At 38.3% G+C, this 24334-nt stretch overlaps 1 protein-coding gene and 2 long non-coding RNA genes across 3 annotated transcripts in view; 1 reads left to right on the top strand and 2 right to left on the bottom strand.

Annotated features, from left to right (window-relative positions):
* Positions 1–24334, top strand: part of rnf17 (ring finger protein 17) — a 110661-nt gene that overhangs the window by 47192 nt on the left and 39135 nt on the right. The gene's annotated exons all lie outside the window — the stretch shown is intronic.
* Positions 11852–12111, bottom strand: LOC107833899 (uncharacterized). Its single transcript, XR_001659677.1, has 2 exons — positions 12006–12111; positions 11852–11936 (listed from the first exon to the last, which is right to left on the bottom strand). It is a non-coding gene; the product is annotated as an uncharacterized LOC107833899 (long non-coding RNA).
* LOC107833900 (uncharacterized) overlaps positions 20011–24334 on the bottom strand; it is a 4608-nt gene continuing 284 nt past the window's right edge. Inside the window, exons 2-3 of the long non-coding RNA XR_001659678.1 lie at positions 21259–21262; positions 20011–20021 (exon numbers count right to left, since the gene is read on the bottom strand). This is a non-coding gene — a long non-coding RNA (uncharacterized LOC107833900). The remainder of the gene's footprint in view (positions 20022–21258; positions 21263–24334) is intronic.

The raw sequence follows: 24334 nt of genomic DNA, 5'->3' as shown, positions 1-24334 counted from the left end.
CAAAACAAGACTTCGGGATTTAAACAGCAGCCTGGCACCAGGTATTGAAATGTTTACTTTGTATTTTTTGTATCCGATCCAAAAGCCTGCTGATGCTGGTTCTGGATGTTTTATGTGGCCTTGACACATAAAAAAACTTTTTTTGAAAAAAAAAAAAAAAAAAAAAAAAGGATCACGGGAGTTGTTTAGTCACTCTTTAAAACAACAGTGTAAATTAAATTGAAGTTACAGAACGGCCACTCTTTCATTTTGAACAAAGTGAGACATGATTTTCAATCTGAAGTCCGTTGACATGGCAACAATGAACTCACTTCCTCTCTTTCTTATTCTTCTGTGACGTCCAACATGTCTCGTGGTTTAATCTGATACATGAATTCAGGCTGTTAGTTTCCCACATTTACTTTTTGAATTTGACCCTAATTTCTTGTAATTACACAAACCACAAACCTCAACCATCAAAATTCGGATTTTGTACGATCGTGCAAGAGAAAGTAGTGCATGATGTTAAATGTACAAAGCTAGTTATTTAGCTTTTCATGAATTGTTAAAAAAAAAACTAAATTCCAGATGTCGCACATCTTACATGATGCTATTCTGTTGCGTATATATCTATTTAAAGGTTTTGAGTGAAAACCTAAACAGGCAAAACTTGAAATACAAGTTAAAAATGAGATTGAAGTAAATTTCAGCGTTTGGTGTGGAGTTCCAATCCAGCTTCTTTTTAATATTTATGATGATGAAAGAGAGATTATTTGAGTTTTCTGTTATTTTTTTATCATGTCATATGGCACAGAAATCTCTTTTAGTTGAAGTGAGACTGGGTAAATGTCTATTCTGAAATAACTCAAATCAGTTCAGGATAAAATATAAAAAAAACAAAACAGGTTTACGACATCCCAAATAACCTGTACAAACACGATTAATGGGACCTTAATCGAACTCATTTGAAAACTAATTTTTAAATATCTAACCTTCAGCAGGCATGAATACAAAGGTACTGAATGACACAGTCAGCCAAAGTAAATCAGAAGACAAATGCACCAGTCTGTCTGACGAATGTGGATCTCATGCCAGTTTCCATTTTTATAAATCTCCAGGCGATTACTAGATAATCCTTCACCCTCAGGCAGAGCAGGTTTCAAACCGCAGCATCTCGTTGGCCAAGACTCTGCCTGGTGTGACCATGCATCAGGTTTTAGAGACAGAAAGTCTCTGTCAAGGACAGCTCTGGATGTGGTATTAATTTAAACACATTTGTGCAAATTAACTCAGAGCAGACATAACGGATCGGATTTTTGCAAGATGGAAAGATTGTTGGTTGAGAACGAGAAAGCTTTGAATTTTCTGTCCGTCTTTCCAAGGATCTTTATATATATACACGGAGCAGAAACCCCACCTGCACACTGACCCAAAAACCTCTATCTCAACCAAACAATCCTGCCTAATCTAATGATATTATTTACTCAGAGAGGGAGTTGAAATATGCTTCTTCTCCAGAGAGCTTTGAATTAAAGGTGGGCAGTAACAGGCTGTGACTCACAGTTCAAGTATTAACTCCATGTCCACAGTCCGAGAAACGGCAGAAACGCACGGTACTCAGTCGACACAAGATGAGTTATCCGTGCTTTCACACACTATTGAATTACTGCATCAAATCCCTTTACTTACAAGCAATCTAAAGGGTATTTTTGCTCAATAATGGAAGAAAGATTCCAGTAACTCTGCTAACAAGAAAGCGCCCAAGGATTAAGGTGAAATATCCCGTTGGGTTATCTGAACAAAAGACCTCTAATCTGGACAGATTTCAATTTTAAGTTCGTAAGACTGGATTTGTCTTGACTACATTTTGTTGTTGTTTTAATTTCTTTTTAACACTTTACTTCTGAATTTAGGTAAGCATTTGAATAAAGTTTTCAGTCAATCTCGGAGGTAAATGTTTTGATACTGACAGGAGGAAAAATGCTAGAAAAAAAAACTTGTGGCTTTTAACTGTTTCATGTTCTACTGCAGGAAATGAGAAGTGCGCAGAAATGTGACTTTGAATGGGCCACTTAACAGTGTTTTCAGTCAGTTACAGATAACAATCAGAGGGAAATAGAAAGTTGCCAAGAGACGACAGCGCAGAGTAGAAATGATAACGCTAACCTATGTTGATGAGGTCAAATTGTGACTTCAGGCTTCCCAACCATTCCCTCTGGAAGAGTGAGTTCATCTTTGCCAGCACAGACAGAGAGTCTGCAGATCGTAATGCGATTGGAACATTATCATCATTCCCGCAACATTTCACAACTGAATCGGATTTTCTTAATCCATCGAATCGCACAATAGCATACCGGCCCGTATCATAACGCTCAGTGGAAACGAGGCCATGCCTGTTGTGCAATTCAGCAGAAAATGCTTTATTACAAAATGTTATTACAGCAACATGTTCGGAGTAAAATTTGTTTCCAGTTGCAAAGTAGATTGCTGACTATGTTTACTATGAACACAGAGTAGAAGGAAGTTAACATTGTTCAGTTATGTGCTGGTTTGCTTTTCACATGTCATGTTGTCACCTGAACATTGACACACATTATTTTGTATTGTATGTCTTCATAAAGAGGCGGTATTTTGTATTTTTCTAGACACATAGTAGCACAGTCAAGTAACTGTTTTAACTTCAGTTGTTATAAAAATGCTGTACATATCAAATATGACTTAAAAGAATTTTACTTCTTAATTTAACAACTTGACATTGGACCTCTGTCTCTTTAATAAACTCCTGTTCTTTGTGAAACTCCGCCTTCAGGAAGTCATCACAACATGGCTCCTCTATTAACCCTTTAATTATGTTTTTACCACTGTTGCACTAAGTAGCTCCTATATTGAGCTCAGCAGATGTTCCACCAGGTGTTTGCTAATTGCTGTTGACTAGTCTGAAGGAGCTGAGCTGAGGAGTAGCAGGGGAGACCTGCTCCCTGAGAAGCAAATGGTTGCCATGGAAATTACAGGATTTTTCAAACTCCAGGTATGTTTTTGATGAAGGAATAACATTATAATATGATGTAAAGCAAAACATAATACTGTCCCTTTAACATTTTACCTTTAGCATTAGCATTTCCCTTTACTTTTAGATCAAGGTTGCATTGTATTCAGCATAGATACATTAGTCTCCTGTTTTATTCAGTTTCAGTCTAACATGAAAATAACCTCAGTAGATTTTGTTTCGTTGTCACTGGTTACATAGTTAGAGCCAGAAATGTTTTGCTCTCAGGACAGCATGCCTAAAGAGATGGCAGATGATGGAGAGTCTCATTAATCTAATTTATTATGGCCATCATCATCCTGAAAATAAACTTCATCTCGGACTCTGTGCGCATTAGCTGGCTCTCTGGTTCGCTGCCAACATGGTATTAGTGCATCGGATTAACTCTGCGTGCTAATGAGGTCCATTTTTTCTGCATGGAAGAAAAACCAAATGTTGTGTTTCAGAACACTGAGCACTAAGAGGGCTAAACGTTGGAAGCGTAAATCGGGTTAGGATCAACGAAGAGAATAGAAAGAGACACTTATTCTCTTTCTATTCAGTGTCAAGTCAGTGATGGAATAATGTGTTTCCCACTTGAAGCGCACACATTCTGTGTTTGGTGTTAAGAACATGATTCTAAGTCCAGTTATACTTGGCCAGCTGTGGGATACCTTTCTTTGGCCATTTGCCGATCTTTTAATGGGAGCATTGCATTATATTCCTCTTAAGGCAGAGCTGAAGGGGGAGATGTAAGACAAAATTAAAAATAAACACTTAAAAACAAGAATGTAAAATCACAATTTAGGAGTAAAACTCTGTTTAGCAGCTAAAAAAGACCCTGAGTTGTTTTTGGAAGCAGTGCAGGAATCTTGCACTTTCCATGAATAAGCAGCTGGGTTATCGCTGTGTTGCCTTCAGTAAAGTGTCAAAGCAGGTCAGAGAGAAATGCCTCCCGTATTATAATCTCCTCTCTTGGTTTACAGATACCTCTACATGTATATTACTTCATCTGTGCATCATCCCAACTCAACTTGATGTACCGTTTATATGAAGAGATTTTAGCCAATATCTCAGAATAAAAACACCTCGTTCTCTGTGTTAGCACTCAAAACAGTTGGTATACATCTAAGACATAAATGGTAAGTGAAATATTAATGAACTTTTAAAATAATTTTAGCAAGGCGGGATGTAAAACTTTCTTTTGACCACCATAGGTATGATCAGTTTTCATTGCGTCGTTAAAGGTTTTGGCATCACTGGCCTTCTATACATTATTGTGCATCATTAAGAAAAGTCTAATAACTGTCCCAAATGCAGCAGTACTGCATTCACATTTGGAAATAAGAAGAAGAAGACTATATTTCTTTATAATACAATGTATTGACCTTACTGTTATCTGCTGGCTTTTCTTATAAATAGTTAGAGCTCCACAATAGTTCACAAATGCATTGCCTTAGAAATATTGATATCTGAAATGGTGTTTGGTGTTGGTTGCTGCATGCCATGTTTTGCAAATAATAAGTACAGATGATATAAATCAAGATGCTAATGGTCACTTTAACATTTAGTGAGAAATGTGTGGATTTGTATCAATTCTTATCTTCAGCTTAATATACACCTGTAGAAATTATTACCACAATAAAGCAGTTATTGTTGTTAAGCTTAACCATAGCCAAATTTCACATGTACAAACCGAAATGCTTGATTAAATTAGCATGATTTAACCGGCTGACATGTAATTCCCCTCAAAACTCATTTTCACAGTGTACAGTTCAGCATACAGTCTCTTAATTTTCGAAGATAAATCAAAACATTGTCACATTCCACCGTACGGGAAGGGAGGAGATGGACACGTTTGGAAGAGGAGATTTTTATTAGAAACCAAGTTGAGTTATGGAAGGCAAAGTGAACTGAGCCGGAAAATCAACAAAGGTTTGGCGAGACTGATTAATAGAGGCAGGAAAAGGACAAGCAGGTATGACAATCAGGAAACCAGAATCTGGTGTACAATGTGCAAGACACTATGGAGCAACACGTTCATGTTGTTCAAAAACAACTGGAGGCTGATGCTTTTTACATTTTCCACAAAGTGTGTTCCCACTCATTGTTAAAGGTAGTTTAGATGTACATGCTTAACAGGATGTAACGTATAGTTGCTTAAAAATGCTATTTTTTAAACAGAGTTTTAGTGCTCTAGAATCACAACAACATCTTGAAAAAGTGTTTGCACCCTTTGTTTTTACAACTGCAAACTTTAGTGTATTTTCTTGGGAAAAAAATCTGAAAGGTGTGGCATGCATTTTTATTTATCTTCCTTTATTCTGATATCCCTAAAAAAACAACAACATGAAAACCACCAAAGAAGACATGAGCGCAACTTCCTACTTTGCAAAAATGTAAACAAAAATTTAGGAGCTTTAGATTTTGCTGGTTGTAGTATTTTTTTCTTTTGTATTTGGTAAAAGAGCACAAGCTATTTCTGCTGCTAGCGTTAAAATCTCACCTAAGTTTTGTTCGTATTTACCCAGAATGTCCTGCTGTTTGACTGAAACAAGACCTAGGTTTATAGGCGGAACAGAGTTCACATTTTTGGTCCAAAATCAAAGTTCGATTGCGCATTCACACCTCTCCAAACAAACCAGACTTTCTATCTAGACAAACTGACAAGAGTTTGATTAAAGTGGACCAAACAGGGCTGGTGTGAATGCACCCCAATACACTTCTTCTCTTAAACACACTCCATTTTTTGGAATTATAATCACAGCTCTCCGGTTAAATATGGCAGCACATTATCGCCCAAAGGAGCAACGTCTAGTAAACGGGTTCTTCCACAGAAATTGTATCTGTTCTGACTTATTTAGAGCCGGTCACATGGAGGATGAGGGCCACTCGTTATGCGAGAAACGCCTCCAAATACATGAACTTTTCCCCCACAGGAGAGGAATGGCGCTTAGAGGTATGTGACATTCTCAGTGATTATGGTGCATTCAAGGAAGCGGGTAATATCCAAAACCAACAGTCGCATATGTTATGAATCTGCAAGTCAACAGAGGAATCCCATCACTCACGCGTGATGAAGTGAAACCAATTAGGTGAGGTTATTAATGGTGCTGTTTTGACAGAATATTTCCCCGCTTGAACTTCATCAAAATCTGCCCCCAAAACACCATCCACTATGGTTCATATTCAGACTGATATAAATCTTCCTCAGTCTAGGGTTTCTCTGGACCAAAAGAAGGGTTTGAAAAGTAAAAAACAAAAAAAAAATGATGGAGAGTGATTACTGGAAAGTCACCGGGAGAGAATAAAGTGGGTCAACAGCTGTCCTTAAGCACAAAAAGACCTTCAGTTGCTTTAAGTTTTCAAGATGTTCCTCTTTCCCTGGTAAAATTTAAAGCCCTGGCAGTTGTCAGAGGTCTCCTCTGCAGAAGAATAATCTCTGCAACTACAATGTTTACATTGGTCCCTCATTCCTCATACTATTAGCTTTGGTCGCCGTAAAATCTGGTGTTAGCGCTCATAAACAACCTGCATTCCAGGGGAAAGCTCTTTGAAAGAGCGCCCACTGCCCTCAACAGAAGCGATGAGAACAATCCCACTGCTACTAGGGCTTTGATTGTTCCCTTAAAGGGGAGAAGAAAGTGCTGTGAACCAGGTAACGCTTGTTTTGTGTTAGATTGGTGATCTATTATGCTTCCTTGAACAGGTTAGGATATGTGTATACAAACATGTTCATTGCATTTTTTTTTTCCACAAAACCCTTCTTAGATAATGACATTAGAGTCTGATCACTTTGGTGTATTTTGAGGGGTATTAGGGGCTCTTGTCACTTTAAATCCAAATAAGCTGCTGCTGGTCACGCCCCCTAAATCAATGTTTACACTCGCAGGTGAAAATGGCCACAAACAGATGCACAATTACACCACCGTAATTGCGTAAATGTTTGAAAAGCAGAAGTGGAGCCTCTGCGCAACCATCAAGAATGCAAGAAGTGGTTTGTGGATGGCAAGTCAACAACAAAACACTCGCATTTTCCAGCAGCCATTGTGCAGCACATATATCAGGAAACTGATGTATGTGCCGTTTTAGGTGTTGAAGCTCTGCTTGGGTTGCTAAGTAACGGGCTGGGCTTTATTGGTGTTGCTAGGTGAGAGGTAGCACCTGCTGACTTCTCATGCTTCATTCCAAAGGTTTTAGAAATGGCTCATTTTCTAGACACCAAAAAACAACTGGGTGTTTCTTTTAACCCTTTATATCCTTAATTTAACATGTCCGCCTGGATATTTTTGCTTATTTTAATTGAACGCAGTTCTTTGAATGTACAGTGAGTAAATATATTTGCCCATTTACTCATAACAACAGAATCTTTCAATATCTAGCATGTTATTTTCGCAATTTACCATCAAGATTGCCCCTCAAATTAATTTCACTTCCTGCTGTGGCGGGAGTGAAATTACTGTAACAATCAATTTGCAACATCTCCCCTTTCAGAAACCGTTGGAATTTTTCAAATAGCTCAAAAAAGTGTGGCGGCATTACGGTACTGCAAATTTGTCTGGATCGCCTGTTTAGGACTTGAAGGTTTAAGTGCTTGGGATGTTTTTAGAAGCAGTAGAAACCGAAATGGAAGTGCAAAAAGAAAGTACAAAATGTGATTAGGTCCCCTTTAAACTCTAGGTGACCTGAGAACATATTAGTTATGTGAGTTTCTTAAACACAACAGGTTTTTATTCTGTAAGTTAGACCCACCTCCACCCTGTCTCCTGCTTTAGATCCTAAATACAGATGTGCATTAATGTAAGCACAAAACCAGGGTGCAGTTTGAAACATCCCACAACCCTCTGTGGCAGTGTTTCGAGGAATGCACATAGGACGGTGTTGTTTTACTGAAGGGCTCAGAGGTGAAGCGTCTCACACAGACGGAATGAGAAGCAGAAGTCTCAGATCTGGAGGACGTTTGTGGGGAACGGAGGTTAGAGCCCACTGGCAGCAGCACGACCACAGACAATCCCACCGGGTACAAAGCCCCTCTGGCAAAAACCCCACTGAGGGCAGGAAAGCTTTACGCTTCTATACTATAAACTTCAATGAGATTCCCAAAAGAAAACGTCTGCAGAGAAAGTCCAGCTTACAGTGATATGGCTATTAGTCAAGCACTTCACAAATCCTATGAAAAATATCTTTGCTGTTTTTTGCTAAGTTATAAAATGACGCATTGCTCAAATAGTTCGCAACTCAGCACACATGAATCAAACGAACATGTCATTAGCTGCGTTTCCTTTACAAGTGTGCAAAACGTTGACGATACGCCACTAATGCCAAAAAGAGCACAATTTCAAAATTGTGCTGTTTCTGTTAAATAAGAAACACAATTAAGTTTGTTCACGCAATGAGTCGTTAAAAACCATGCTGCGCCATCATCCTCCTACCACTTCCTGTTGTCTTCTGTGTCTTTTCCGCCAGTAGTAACATCCATGAGTTCATCAATTTTGTAACAGCTGGGGGAGAGGGGGAAACGCTTCATCATAACGCAAAACGTTTGTTCTTTGAATCGCTCATGTTTCCACTGAACAAATTTATTTCCATAATTCCAGTTTGCGCAAGTGGTCAACTTAAGAAATTGATTATTCCAATCATTACAGCATAAACACACCTTAAAGTTTCAGGTTCTGAACCCCGAATATTGGAGTTTGTCACCACTAATCACCAGATTCAGCAGTTTTCTAATCTTTTTCACGTAGAAACCAGACTCTGGTTGGCAAAGCAGGAATCCCTGGGACATTATGTTGAGAAAAACAATTCTCTGTTCCAAAATTCTGGGACGTATTCGGGTCAAACTCTGCTTAAAGATCCTGTTACCTACAAAAGCAGAGCAAAGCTGTGCGGATAAAGTCAGAGGCATTTTAGTGCAGCATAAATATGTTTCCGTCTTTGGAAACATGGGGGAATAAGTAAAAATAGACTTTATCCATCACCTTGGCTGTGCTGAGTTTTAAAGCCTTAAGGAATGTGCAATCTCTGTCAACTATGTATTTTACAAGAGATGCATCAGGGTAATATGACATTTACAAGAGAGTAGTCCAGGTGTCCAGATGTGCATCTCCTAGAGACAATAGATGCTATTTAACTGATGAGTCACGAAGGAAGAAGCTATCATTAACATCCCTGTTGTTCTCTTTGCTCTCTTCCAACTCCGAAGTTTTCATTTTTGATTTAATCATTGGATTTAATCATTGACAGACGCTTGATCTAGCGGCACAGGTCATGAGTCCTGGTTCAATTCCAGACCTTTGCAACATTTCTTAAATTCCTTCTCTATTTCTGCCCACTTCCTGGATAATTGCTGTACATAAAGGTGACGAGGGCAGCAAAATCTTGAAAAAAAATCAAATCATTAAAGTGTCATTTGCCATCTGACACCTGATAACAAACAGTACAGGTTGAACTTTATAACCTTCAGCAATGTTTTAGGCAGCCTACATGGCATACATTTAATGAGACGATGTTGATTTCAGACTTGAAACTTGACTTTGACGTGGAGCAATGATCTTTAGACCTGACTTGACCTGGACTTTGGGGGAAAAATGCACTCTGAGTAATTTTAGTTGGACGGCAACACCTGGGAAGGTTCACCATGTTTTAACGGGCGGTAATGTGTATTTTCCAGACATATTGTGCCATTTTATAGCATTATCAAGTAACTATGTTTTCAAAAATAGCTTAAAATAAAATTGACGTCGCATTTTGACACTTTGAAATTAGCCTCTGTCTCTTTAAGAAGGTCCTACTCTCAGATACTCCGCCTAAACGCGTCACCGCAACAACGCCTTTCTAAATACGATTTACAATGGTTATTAGAGTTGAACTGGGAAGGAGCTCCTATTTTGAGGCTGCAGATCCACCAGGTGTTTGCTGATTGCTTCTATCGCTAGTCTTTTTATATTTTCAGTGCTAGGTTAGCTTGGACACCCTAACCCTTCCTTCAATAAATTAAATCATCATTTAAGAATGTTAAAACTGTCATTTGTATTTGTAATTGTCATGTTCCGTGTTTCCGTATGTTTATTTTTGAGTTCTCTGTGTTCAGTCCTGTGTTCCTGTGAGTCTCTGTCCTGTCCTCCCCGTTGATTGCTCCCCAGGTGTGTCTCATTCCCCTGATTACCCCGTGTGTATTTAAACCCTCCTGTTGTCTGTGTTCCTCGTCGGGTCGTTGTCGTCGTTCGTCATCGTCTTTGCTTTGTATCACTCGCCAGTAGAACTGTTAAGTCCTGGTTTGTGTTTGTTTCCGTCACTCGCCAGTAGAACTGTTAAGTCCTGGTTTGTTTGTTCCGTCTAGTCCGTTTGACAGTTGCTACCGGTATTTAGCTGCGTGCTTGTTCCTGCCGTGCTGCCTGCCTTGGACTGTTTGTGTGCTTTATTATCATTAAATCTTCATCATCACCATAACCTGGGTCTCAGCGTCTCTCCTCACCACCACCAACCGCACTTCATGACAGTAATGGTGTGGGAAAACAAAATACATTATTGAATAACTCAGTGCATTAATAGCCCATCAGGTACGAATTAAACGAAGGAGCACAGTACCGTAATGTATTCAACATCGTCATCATTCTCACTCTTCCTACTGTCATTGTCGACAGCTCCACCTACTGGTGTGGAGGGATATAACACCACATAAATAACGCAACAATATTCAATAAAATTCTCGTTCCCTGGCGCTAAAATTGATTTGATCTGAAAAACTGAGTAATAGAGAGGCAAAGGAAAAATAAGTTTGATAGGGGGACCTTTTTTTTACCGCATTGTAGTTGAAATTAAAAATATACACTTTTTTCTTACATCTCAACACTTTAATGAACTTCTTGCGATTTTCAGATGAAATCAACAGCATGATGTTCAGAATCCATCGATATTCCTGTAGAACAATTAAAAAGGCCCCTTATTGAGAAACAAAGGATTATAACTTTCTAATGACATGTTTCCAAACATTTTATCAATGTCAAAGTGAACAAATGCCTATGAGCCCAACTAAATGCTCATAATCTGCCTGGGGTTCCAACTATTTTTTAATAATGTTTTTGTTTACATACTGGAATCTGCAAGACATCATAATCCCTTTTATCAGTGCATTTCCTCTGAAAGTCTCTCAATAACACTTTTTTGGGGATGAAGCAGCTCCAGGCCTGAGCCAAAGTCTGCTCTTCCCTCCACTCCTGTGGAGAAAGCTGTTGATGAGAACGCCCCCATATGGTTTCGTTTCATTCTGGTTCTGCTTGCAGTGTTCATCTCGGAGAAATTAAAACAAAATCATGACTGAGATGACTAACACCAGTTAAATACAGTCGGAAATTATCCCTTGAGAGATGATGGGGGAGAGGGGAGATATGAAAACAAAAAACAAACAAAAAGGACTAATGCTGAGAAAGCGTTTATAGTTATATTAGTCACCTCCGGTGGTGGTTTCCACCCCGATTTGGAAAGCGCTCATTTGAATTTCCAGCAAAGTTAAATACTAACAGGTTTTGTGAAATCAGGAGAATAAAACCGAGACATTAAATCCCTTGAATATATTTAAAGAGTAAAGTGAAGACATTTTTGAAACAGCCCCAAGCTAAAAACAAGAACATTTAGAGACCATTAGCATTGAGAGAGTGAGATTAGATGTCATCAAGCCAAAAATATGAGCATTTTATTGTGAAATAAATAAAAAAAATGAGACGAGGGAAAGCAGAGAAAGTGAGGCTGTAACTAAAAAAGAAACAGTAATGATGGTTCTTCAAAGCCAAGAACATGCCATGTTCGGCTTCAACCTTCTGACCCACATGCAAAATCAACAAGTCTGAGTAAAGGTAAGGGTTTTATTTTCTTGAAAAATAGACAATTCTCCTTGATCCTTCCGGGAGCAGTTGTGTTGTGCAATCGGAGGTGCCTGGAATGAGAGCAGGGTTACTGGTGGCCCAAAAAGAGGTGATCAGCGATGCAATATGGAACAGCTTACTTTAGAATGGTTCTGGCTGAAGCGTGGGGGAATGTGCCCAAGGTCCAGTGTGGAGAATGGTTCGCAGAGGTTCCTGAGACGAGCGTGAGGACGGTGAAGACTGGGAGCCAGAGAATCGATGGAGTGGTGTGGAGGGAGCAGCGGGCAGGCAGACTTGCAGGTAAGATCCACAGGAGGAGAAAACAATGGAACCGATCCAGTTGGAAAAATCCAGAGACTGACCTAGAGACGGCAAACACAAGGACTATGAAACCACTGGAAAATACTGAAGAGACAGATCAAAAACCGGTACTGTAGTCTACAAGAAACGGTTAGAGAGACTACCTGTGCACGTTAATCATCCAGCACTGAGTGAAGGTTCTGCTGCTCTTTTATCCAACACTGATGAAGCTGATGAGATCCACCCGTGTAGGCTGCCCAGATTCTTCACCAAGATCTTCGCTGGAAAAGATGCATCACTCACACTCAACACACATACAGGAACCCTGACAGAACAACCATTTAAAAGAATACATATTACATTTATACCATAAAAGACGCTGTAAATTCCTGCTAAAATCTGATTGTTTTGAGACAAATTCCCTGATCTGCAATCTGTTCCTCATTGAATGAATCCATCCCACTCGCACTGGGTCCCAGTCCCCCAGTATCCATGGGAGAAAAACATTAGCTTGTTACTGGTAAATGTGTAACAATCTATTTGGAAAACGTGTTCTCATTTTTGTATTTGAAATTTTTTTTTACTTTTTGTTTTAAAACCCTCCGAAAAAATAGCAATTTCACCACAAAACATGCGTGATTTTTCAACAGCTAGACAGCCAGACAACGACGCTTCAATAACTTCTTTCTTTTTTACTTGTTTATTGAAGAGTGGCCTCTGACGACTGCCCTCATTTTGGCCATAGTAAACTGCAACATACAAGACTTAGTATTAGCTAACGAACATCGCAAATTAGCCGTGCTTACTACGAGCTAACATAAAAAACATTTTCATAAATGACTTAAACGTACAAATTACTCACACCACTGCAACACAAAACAAAGAGACAATTATTATTTTCACAATTAACCAATACTTACGAACAAATCATGTCTGAAACACAATGTATTAAGATTATAATCAGCTTAATTTCACGAACTGTTCGGTGTTACGTTCCACCATCTTGAATCTCCATTTTATTTTCTTTTTTTGTAGCGTCACCAAACAATGCAGCAAAATATCCACCAGGGGGCGTTCTAGTGCGGTTTTCAAAACCTCGCTGGTCCAGCTGCTAATTTTACATGCTAGGTGTTTATTGAACGATTTGATCTACATTCATTTAAAGAATTTAAATATGCATATATTAACAGTTTTTTAATTAATGTATTGTTTTTCATTTTTAATCAACAGACTAATACATAGGGTTGTTTTTTTTAAAGGTTCTGACACTGGACAAATTCTAGAATGTAAGAAGCGAAGGTCAAAATGGCTGACGCATATTTTTCTCCAAACTTTATGCCACTCCATTCTCCAGATCCAGAGCGGTTTGCGTTTTATTAATAAGTCATTCATTCACATGTTTGCTGAGAAAAGTTGAAATTAAACATTTTTTTTCTTCTACAGAGCGGAACATTTTTGTCGCTGGGAGTGTCCCGTTTCTTTGCTTTTCATTTTGAAACTATTTCTTTACTTTGACCTTCTTTATTGAAGTAAATTGATTTTCTCGTTACAATGGCAGCTGTCAGAAAATGTTAAATATTAGATATTGTTGGCGTGTTACCAGACGCGTAGGCAGCAAAGAGAATCCCATGTAACAGAAAAGGTACAGGGGTGAAAGGGGTTTAAAGTTTATGATAGAAAGTTAATTGTGGAGTCATGTATCTAAGGCTACATACCTAATTACACTGCATAATCAAAACTCTACCAATAAGGTCGTCAGATTTATAGAGAAAGCAGTAAGTCTTTAAAATGTAGTAACATCGTGACCCACATCCGTCTTAAGAAGGGGGGAGGCCTGAACCACTTTTTCCTTCAGAATTTACATTTGGAAACTAGCATCCATCAAGAATATGATGTTTACAGTTTTGGACGGTTCTTTGGCAACATCTGAACCCCTTACATACTGATTTATTCAAGCACATAATGAACTGATTTCTTTTCTTTCTTTCTTTTTGACGTTCCTTTTAAAATAAATGACTTGCAGAAACATCTGTGGCATGAAGCTGCCATTATCCTCCTTCCCCGTGTTACCGCCACTCCGCCCTGCTCCTGCAGCTCCTCTCCACAGCGGCTTGTGCTTCGGTCGCTTTTCCACAGGGTGTATATATACATAGGCTCACATGTCTCCAAGCCACCAACCAAGGGTAACCACAGTCCCAGACTTCTCCCAGGAAAACCCTTCATGTGGCAGCTCCAAGAAGAAAGAGACTGTTTTTTTTGTTTTTTTTTTTAGAAATGCTAAAAATAACCTCTAAACTTGTTGGCCAAAGGTGCTTTTTAAAGGAGAAGCAGCTAATCTCTGAAGTAACATCAAGAGAGTCTGTTATGTTTTCTGAAAAGACAGGAAGAGTTGGAGTTATGTCATATACCTACAGTGCATTTGTCTGATCTGACTGCAAGATTTTAAAGTCATCATGAAGCTTCATCTGGTTTCTCCATAAATACTACCACCAAGCAAGAAAAACAATAAACAGTTTGCAGAATGGTGCAGCAGCTCGACTCGTATGTGAAATGCTTTTTTTTTCTAAGCTCAGCGTACTGCAGGGAGACATGGTTATGAGCTTAAAACGGGTCATAATGTCTCTTTGAGAAGAAAAAAGACGATTGTTGGTTCTTGCAGGAACAGTTCCCTGGACAAGCCCCCACTTCTGCCTCACTCTGGCCAATTAAAGTGTTTGGAGTGAAGCAGAATTATCTGTTGTTTTGTTGTTCGGCTTTGTTTGGCTTTTTGTTGCAGCAGAACCTAACCTTCCCAATTGATCACAGAATCCCAAAACAAAAATCTTCATCATCTAGTCAGTTCAGAAAAGAAGACAAAAAAGCAAATTAAATTGTCAGAATCAGAAAACTATTGAACTGTAATTTTACAGCCACTGAGTTTGTGTATATTGTTTAAAAGAAGTGATTTAATGTGCCAGTAACAATCTCCCATGATAAAACGAGATTTTATCATGCCTTAAAAGGGGCAGTATTATTTAAAATGTACTTTTTTTAGCTTACAACATGTTATAACGTTATTCCCTCATCAAAAACATACCTGGAGTGTTGCTTTGATTCTTTCATGCATGTTTGAGAAATCTGCTAGTTTCCCATGACAACCTTTCAGCTGTGCAAAATGCCTGGCTGAACCTAGCCCCGCCTTCAAGGCGTAGCTCCTCCTCTGAGCTGCAGTGTCCAAGCTACCGCCTCACAGAGGATCCTTCCTCTGAAACACTCCCATTCAGCCACTTCAGACTAGCCAACAGCAATTAGCAAACACCTGGTGGAACATCTACTGAGCTCATTATAGGAGCTACTTCTCAGTGCAACGCTGGTAAAAACATTAAAGGGTTAATAGAAGAGTCATGTTGTGATGACTTCCTTAAGGCGGAGTTTCAGAAAGAGTAGGAGCTTCTTAAAGAGACAGAGGCCCAATTTCAAGGCGTTAATTTATGAAGTCAACATTTTTTTACGTCACATTTGATGATTAAAGCATTTTATGTGTTACTTGATTATGCATTAGATAAACTGAAGAATTGTTTGGCTACATTTCTCAAGAAACATCCTGAAAAGCTTGGATTCTGGATTTCTCTTCTTGCTTGTTAATTCTTACATGTTCCTGCTTCTGCGCCGACTGCAGGTGTTCGCTACGTGCTAAAGATGTTTCTGCCACCTCAGTACCTAACAAATATTGCAGCACAACATTAGCTGAGCTACGACATCCAGGCATTCCTCTCATGTCATTTTTACAGCCCACTGCATATAAATGTTTAATGTATGCCTGCAAACGGCTCCACAGTGATAAGTTACTGCATTCACACCAGCAACTAAAAACTGCACCTCTTGTTGTTTGCAGCTAACAATGCATCTGTCTCACACGCTCCTATTTATTCATCCATTGCAGATGGCACTGTTACTCTATAATCTTAAAATAAAGACAAAGCTCAACTATGGATTCACATATTTCAATGTACATAATTGCACCTTTAAAGTACTTGCTTTCTCACACTTGTGCTAAGCATCTTTTTTAATATTATTATATTTATTATTATATTTGCTGATATCCAGCACTTTGGACAGAGTAACTTGTCAACAAGCAAGCATTTTCTTTCCTTGGGAATCAGTAAAGTATTTTCTGATTCTGAATCCCACTTCATCCGTTCGATTGGACTTTTCCTGATGCTGCTCCGGTCTGAAATCTCAGCATCCAGAGATGACCCGTTTGATTTCCCTCCCATGGTCCTTGAACATCCTGGTTACGTAACCCCCCCGTGTCCTCTACGTAATCCTTCCACGGTCGACTGAGCGGAGATCGCACCAGTATCCGTCCTGCAACCCTGCTGTTGTGTAAGCCTCGGGTTTGGCAGGGACAACCGTGTGGAACCTTTGGTCTGGCTCAAACGCATCAAGAGACCCTTCCAGTCTTTGTTAAATGAAATTTAAATGCCCCGGCTCAGTGGATGAAGCTAGCCTCCCAGGGAAGAGGACTTAGTGCAAGTTTCACATCTTACGACATCTTTACGGAAAGAATGCACTGAAAATACCTCCATACGTCTCCCCTCAACACCAAGGATTGAGAGAATGGCAGTTTTCTTTTGATGAACCTTTATGACGCATGTATGAAGGAGGAAAGTCTCACTGTAGCATTTGTGATACAGGAAATTTTGAGATTTGAAGTTTAAATGTAGACATGAGCAAAAAAAACAGGATAGAAAGAAAAGTGATACAAGCTCAGAATTATTAAAAGACGTATCAAAGTGCATAATCCATGGATTTTGGAATAATATGCCAGCCACTGGATTTTTTTGCTTTGTATTTTTTTGTGTGTTTTTTATTGGCAATCCAGCATTGTTAAATCAAAATATTTTGTCCTGATTGGCCTTTCTCCAGAAAGAGTCAGTACTATGAGAAGGTGAATTATTTCCTTTCAACTCACATAAAAATTTTTATTAGCCTGCTAACATATTAAATATATCGATTTCAACATTTGTTTAGGAAATCAATGAGGAGTCACCAGAAACAATGAAAGAAGGGAAAGTAGCAAATACATGAAAAGCTTGTTAGAAAAATAGTTTCTTTAAAAAGATTAGGTGGAGGAATAATTACCAACTAGGTTGAGAAAGTATTTGTGGACACATTTCTTCTGTTTTTGCTTTTTGTTTTTTTTTTTTGGCACACTTGAATGTTTCAGATCATAAAGCACATATAATGTCAAGCAAAGTTGACCTGAGTAAATACAGAACGCAGATTTCAAGTCCTGGTTTCATTTATTGGAAAAACATATCCAACCAACTTGGGCCTAAATGTGAAAAATTAATTGGCCTCAAAAGTTACGACCAAGTTGTTGCCACCTTTGGCAATAATTACCTTCTTCAAAGATTTTGAGTTAACTGGAAATCAGGAATTTAAAGAGCTGTAGGGTATTTTTGTTGGTTCAGTATATTTCTATAGCACTGACTCACAAGGAACTATACAAAACAAATATCCCAAATTAAATACATAAAGACATATTAAGTCAATTTCATGTAATCACATCATATAAACTACTCTCATCCATTCTAATTTCTGATTCTAGTTATAAAACAATGTAGCCAAGTTCAGTTTATCATCCAATTGGTTAAAAAACTGTTTCAAACTATGTTTTGTTTTGTTGTTTTTTTTTGCTTTACAGTGGAAATGGAAAGATGTTCATTTAGAAAACGGCCGTTTGCAGCAACCAAACTGGCGGCTGAATGAGAGCAGAAATCAGGGTTTCACTAATTCCCTCGAGTCGTCCAGGTTGGGAAGAAGAAACAGCCCTGGACCATCACATTATTACAACAACCTTGGAGTGCTAGTATAATATTCTTTTTTGAAACGCTGGTATTATAACACCAGATGTAACATACGCCTTCCAACAGGGAGTCTTTGTTCAGTCAGTCCGTATAATATATGCCCACAGATGGTTTTTTGGCTAATCTAAACTGGGTCTTTGTGTTCTTTTTGGTCAGTGGTGATTTTTGGCTTTTGCAAGATTTAAAGCCTCCCTGACAGCAGAACATAGTGCTTTACCCACTCCATGCACATAAAGCATGTCATAATCCTGTCCTAATCACAAAATTAGTTGAATCCAGGCTATAAACTGAAAACAACTCCCAGAACAACCACATGGATCTCATGCTCACTCCAGTTGGAATATGTGAGCAATCTGCAAAAATACTGTTAGTTTTATTAGAGCTTATTCTAAGGACTGTCCACATTAAATATCCAATCCCCCGTCAACCCTCTAAAGTTTGATGGATAAAAAAGAAAAAAAACACACAAAAAAAAACGGTGCAATGTTTTGCTAAGTTCTCATGTAGTGTAATTGTTTTGGAGTAGATTCAAGGACAAGCAAGTATAAGAAATTCTTTGGGTTTACCTGTGAGACCCTTGGAGGAACACCAGCCGTTTGGTAAAGACGGTCAGGCCTACAACAAGGAACATTTCTGTGATTTTCATCAGCATAAATCGACCTTTTATTGCAGCAGCAAAGTCAATGTTAGACTACTAGAGTGCTGTAGATTCAAACAACATCTTAACATTTAAATTATTAAAGCAATAAATCAGAAATAACAATTTATAATCCGTCTTAACATAAATATTTTTGTAATGGTCTACACAGTCTTGAAGACATGCTAAAAAGAGTACAAATTTGACCTGAAAAAATGTTTAGGACCGCTGTATAAGAAAGGCGTCGCATTTAAAGGGACAGTATTGCAGCAAGGCCTTTCTAAACGCGATTTACAACCGTTATTAGCAACTGGGAAGGAGCTAATATGATGAGACTCGCAGTTCCACCAGGTGTTTGCTAATTGCTTCTAGCGCTCCGCTTTTTATATTTTCACTTAGTGCTGGGTTAGCTAATTTGTTTTCCTTCAATAAATGAAATTATCATTTAAAAATGTTCAAACTGCCATTTGTATTTGTAATGATGTGGATAAATAAGACACATTATCGAATAACTCAGTGTATTTATAGCACATCAGGTACGAACTAAACGAAGGAGCACAGTACCGTAATGTATTCTTCAACATCGTCATCATTCTCACTCTGTTTACTGTAGTTTACTGTTTGTCATTTACTCCTTGTCGGCAGCTCCACCTAAAGGCGTGGAGGGATATAATACTACATAAATAGTGCCATTTTACTATGGAGAGCCATTTGCGCCAAAATTAAATAAATAAATAAATGGGTTAAATAAATAAAAAATGAGTAAAATAAATCAAAAAATGAAGTAAATGAGTGAAATAAATAAAAAATTTTCCGCCATGAAAGAAAAAATAAAAGACTAACAGGAAGTCATAATTATGACTTCCAAAGTCATAATTGAGATTCAAAGTCATAATTTCGACTTTCAAAGTCATAATTATGAGAAAGTCGAAATTATGACTGAATCCCATAATTATGACTTTGAATCTCATAATTATGATTTGAAAGTCGAAATTATGACTTTGAAAGTTGAAATTATGACTTTGAAAGTCGAAATTATGACTTTGAATCTCATAATTATGACTTTGAAAGTCGAAATTATGACTTTGAAAGTCGAAATTATGACTTTGAATCTCATAATTATGACTTTGAAAGTCGAAATTATCACTTCCTGTTGGTCTTTTATTTTTTCTTTCATGGCGGAAATGGGCTTCCATACTACGTTACCTTCAATGCTGCAAATATCAAACATAACTTAAGACAAATTTGACTTGATTATTTGACGTCTTGAAATTGGCCTCTGTCTCTTTAAGAAGCTCCAACTCTCTCCAACACGCTTTGTCGTTAAAACAAATTTGATTCTTGCTTTAGGAGTCAAGGTGCTGAGGCTTAGAACAGCAGATGTCGGCTTGAAACAACTTCAACACTGACAAGTTTTTTTTATATATATAACACGTTTAAGTGATTTATCCAGCACTTTCTTTTATGTAAAACAGATTTCATTCAGTCTCACAGGTTCCAGGACTTGTTGTTCAGCGTAGATTCGAATCTGTTTTCACTCGTCTTAATCAGCTGAGCTCAGAGATGCTGCCAGAAAATTTAAAAAAGAAAATAAGGCGTCAGATAGATGTGAGTGCTGCTTGTTTTTCCTGTTTCCAGATGGTAAATGGGGGACGTAATTGGGTCAGAGATGTTTCCGATTTTCTTCATGTTCCACAAGAGAGCGTAAGAAAAAAAAAAACAAAAAAAAAGTCCTTGTGGAAAACCTTTTAAAGCTCATAAACACTCTGTCATCTAATATCATATTAACTTTAAAATTTAAGGGATAAAACACATATGAAATTTGTGTATTCTTAGTTTTATTGCTATTCTTTATAAAGGAATTTTACAAAGACTCTGCCATTCTTTACTAGTCTATATAACAACTTCAGCAAATAAAGTGAGAAGTCATGGATAAAAGATCAATACATTTTGGAAAAATTAATCAGGATGAGATGACTGAAACAACTTTTGTTTGCTATTTTTAAGACTTTACAGTTGGTGTTTAGGTATTGCTAATAATGTCTGCCAATAACACATAATTACCTGGACATATTTTCAAATCTCCTGTGAACTTTAACCTCAAAACACGGTGGACCGCTGGATGACTGCCTATATCCAGGCTTAGCAAGTTTTCTGCAGGAAACCCTGGGCCCAACATAAACTCTAATGTGCACCATCAAAGTTTCTCCATACCAGTCTTGTCACGACGATAATGACAGACGAACTCAGTGAAGAAATCCTTTGGTTTACCGAGCAAATGCTTCTACTTTAAAACTCATACCTCACCTTTTTAATCTTCTTGTTGAACATGACGAACTCACTTTAGCGTCTAGCGATTAGCACAGTTATCTCAAAAGGATTCAAAGCATCTTGTAACACACTGAGCCTTCCTGTTATCTGATTCAGCGCTTGCTCTCATAGACCCTTTAATTTCAGTCCTTCTCTGCTGAGTTAGTACCATACAAACCGTCAACATTTAACTTGACGAGGGCTCGTAGTAAGGCCTTAGGTGGAACTGGGTCCATAACAGCTTGTTTTCACAATACTAACTCATCCTAAAGAAGATTTCAGAGAACCCTACACAAACCTTTATTTTCTAGAAACATCTCTATTCCTTTTCAGCACGAGGTCATGCAGGTTTCCTCACAAACAGGAAGGAAGGAAGGAAGGAAGCTCGGGGGATCTGGACGGACTCATCCCACAACAAACAAACTCGTCTGACACACCTGACCTCTCATAGCAGCAGTCATGAGACGCTCACACACCTCGAATCCACGCGCATGACTCTTGCATAACTGCAAAACAGCTCACCTTTTCCTTACAGTGTGAAAATCTGAAGAACTACAAGGGCTGGGATTGTGGGTAGCAGTGTGAGAAACTGCTTTACAAACGTAAATCAAGTTTTGACTTGTGTGCCATCATGTAGAAATTTCATTATAACGATTTTTTTCCCCCTCCCTTTCACTCTATTTGTTCAGCTTTTGAAAAAAAAAAGCCATCACTTCACACTAGCAGACATCTGGAGGAGCTGATCATTTCCCCCTACAGCCACAAACGTCTGCCGCTTGCTGTGTTTGCCTGCACCGAGCTTCATCGGCACGTACAACTTTATTAGGAAGCCGTCACATGCCAGAGAGAATCCAATCAAGTTAATTCATGCAGTGGGAATGTAGAAAACAATGGGACGAAATTCTGATGTGAAGGCTTCTGCCAAAAACAATTCAGAACAATACGGAATACATCAACTGTGATAGCACAAAACATGTTTTAAAAATTAACCTTCTTTTGGCTACGGAGGTTAGGTTGAGTGGGAATACGTGTCAATCTCGTGTGGCTGTGGTAAAATCCGAGCTGACATCGCTTAAACCCGATAACCCTGCAGTGAGCGTAATAACACACGGACAGTCGGACGTCGCTGTGGGCTGAATGTCCAGACTTGTGCTGGGAGGCCTTCGTTAAAGCCATGTCAGATGACAGTGTCAGCAAGTATCAGGTCCTCCCCCATCATACGAGGTGATTGTTCCACTTTAGTGAAGCTGAAAAACTCTGTGGGAGCAAATGTGAATATTTGCTTTGGTTTTAAAACTGTAGTTAAGATTTTTTTTTTTAATTGGTTTTGTTTAAAGGTAAAAAGCTGCTCTAGCTTTAGCCAGCAACTCAATCCCACAAAATGTTTCCAATCATGCACCAGTTGTTTTTTTTAATCTATTAAATAACTCACTGCTGATTACAGTCAACTGAGTGAGGCCTCACCCACCAAATCTGCAGCACTGGATACAAAAAATGAAGCATTTGCAGCTCTGGAAGAAACTGAAAACCTCATAGTTATTCCACCAAATTTTGATTTGTGAATCCTTCCTGAGTTAAAACATTATATTGTTGTTCCTAAATCAATATGAACTTGTTTTCTTTGCATTATTTGAGGTCTAAAAGCGTTGCATATTTTTCGTTATTTTGACCACTTCTCATTTTCTGCTAATAAATTTTTTATTTTTTTTGGGAATTTCGGCGACATGTCTGTAGTTTATAGCATAAAAGAACAATGTTCATTTTACTCAAACATGTACCCATAAAAGTAAAATAAGAGAAACTGATCATTTTAAGTGGTTTCTTAATATTTTTCCAGAGCTGTATATACAATTCAACTTCTCAACTACAAACCGGAAGCTTCTGGAAACTGGAAATCATTACAACTTTATCTGCTGATGAGCTCGAGCTCTGTCCAAGTTTATTGTACAGCATGCATTCCTCCCACTCGTCGTCTTTTGTGGACGCTTTACTGCCCTGTCGTGACTCACTGCCCTGTCGTGACTCACTTCCGACGTGACTTTACACACATTCTTTTTCTGTAGCTGCAGAATAATAATAACAACAGCCCGGTCCAGTGATTACGCACATCTGTCTGCAAGTGGCCTCACGTGCCTCCTTTTACTGTAACATAAACCTCCGACACGGTCAGGCCTGACAGGTGGAGAGGGCTTGGAGAGTACCAGATGAAGCTGTTTTGTTCGCTTAACTGACATGTTTGAAGCTAATAACAGGGATACGTTTCACAGTTTGGCCTCGTCGCAGCGCGACACGCCGCGCAGCTCTCACGTTTGAGTCCGGAGCCTTCAAGGTAAATTGGTGGTGTTCCGTTTCCCAGTTTAGCCTAAATACCAAAGTTAATTACAAGGATACATTTCATCATTTGCTTTGACAAACTTAATATCCTGTCAGCGGTGTTCAAATGCCACCCCGGGTGTGCATGTTACGACTTTTACAAACGAGAGGTGAAAAAAATGGCTACAACGGAGCGGGAAACAAGAGACGATTCAGTACTCTTATTCTGTTCTTGTTCACGTTTAGTAGTGTTCATTGTTCCCCAGCTGTATTGAGTAGTCTGAAAAGGTCCAAATGCTCATAGACATGAATACGCAAATGCTAACCTCTACGTCACATGTGTCAAACTCGAGGCCCGTGGGCCAAATCCGGCCCGACATAGCTTTTTATGCGATCCTCTAATTTCTAGACTAAACACTAAGTGTGCTTAAATATTATGTTTTCAATCAAATTAATGCAGTTTTTATCTGTTTCCTGCCAAATTATACCAATCAGTCTTTCCAGTTTCTTGCAAATTATTGTGGAAATTCACGCAAAATCAATAAATTCCTGCACTTGTTTTACGTTAATACATAATAGGGAGTTTATTGAAGATTTTTCTCAAAAAATGTAATTACTTGTATTAAACAGCTGCCTCTGCCCTAACTAATGACAGATTATAGTCCATGATCTATATAAAAGTTGTATTTACTGTCATAAATTAGAGCAAATATTATTGAAAAACAAAAAAATAACAAAAAGTATCACAAAATCCTGGAGGGACTGAAAAGATGTTCAGTAATATTATTTAAGAATTATTTTAAGACTTAATTGATATTTTAACAGTTTGTGATCAGGTTTTATCAATACATTCTGGCATAACTGGCCCTTTAAGAGCATTCATGATCTTGATTTGACCCAAAACGAAAATGCTATATAAATAAACTTACCTTACGTAAAGATTAGAAATCCTGAATTTAACCTTTAAAGTCAACTGGAAGATAAGTAGCAGAATCACACGTTATATCCTGCTGAATGTGATGTTGATGTGAGCATTATACACGTTTCTCTACACAAC

Source organism: Poecilia formosa, unplaced genomic scaffold (assembly GCF_000485575.1).
Source record: "Poecilia formosa unplaced genomic scaffold, Poecilia_formosa-5.1.2 Scaffold477, whole genome shotgun sequence".
Lineage (NCBI taxonomy): Eukaryota > Metazoa > Chordata > Actinopteri > Cyprinodontiformes > Poeciliidae > Poecilia > Poecilia formosa.
This window is presented reverse-complemented; position numbering and strand designations above follow the sequence as displayed.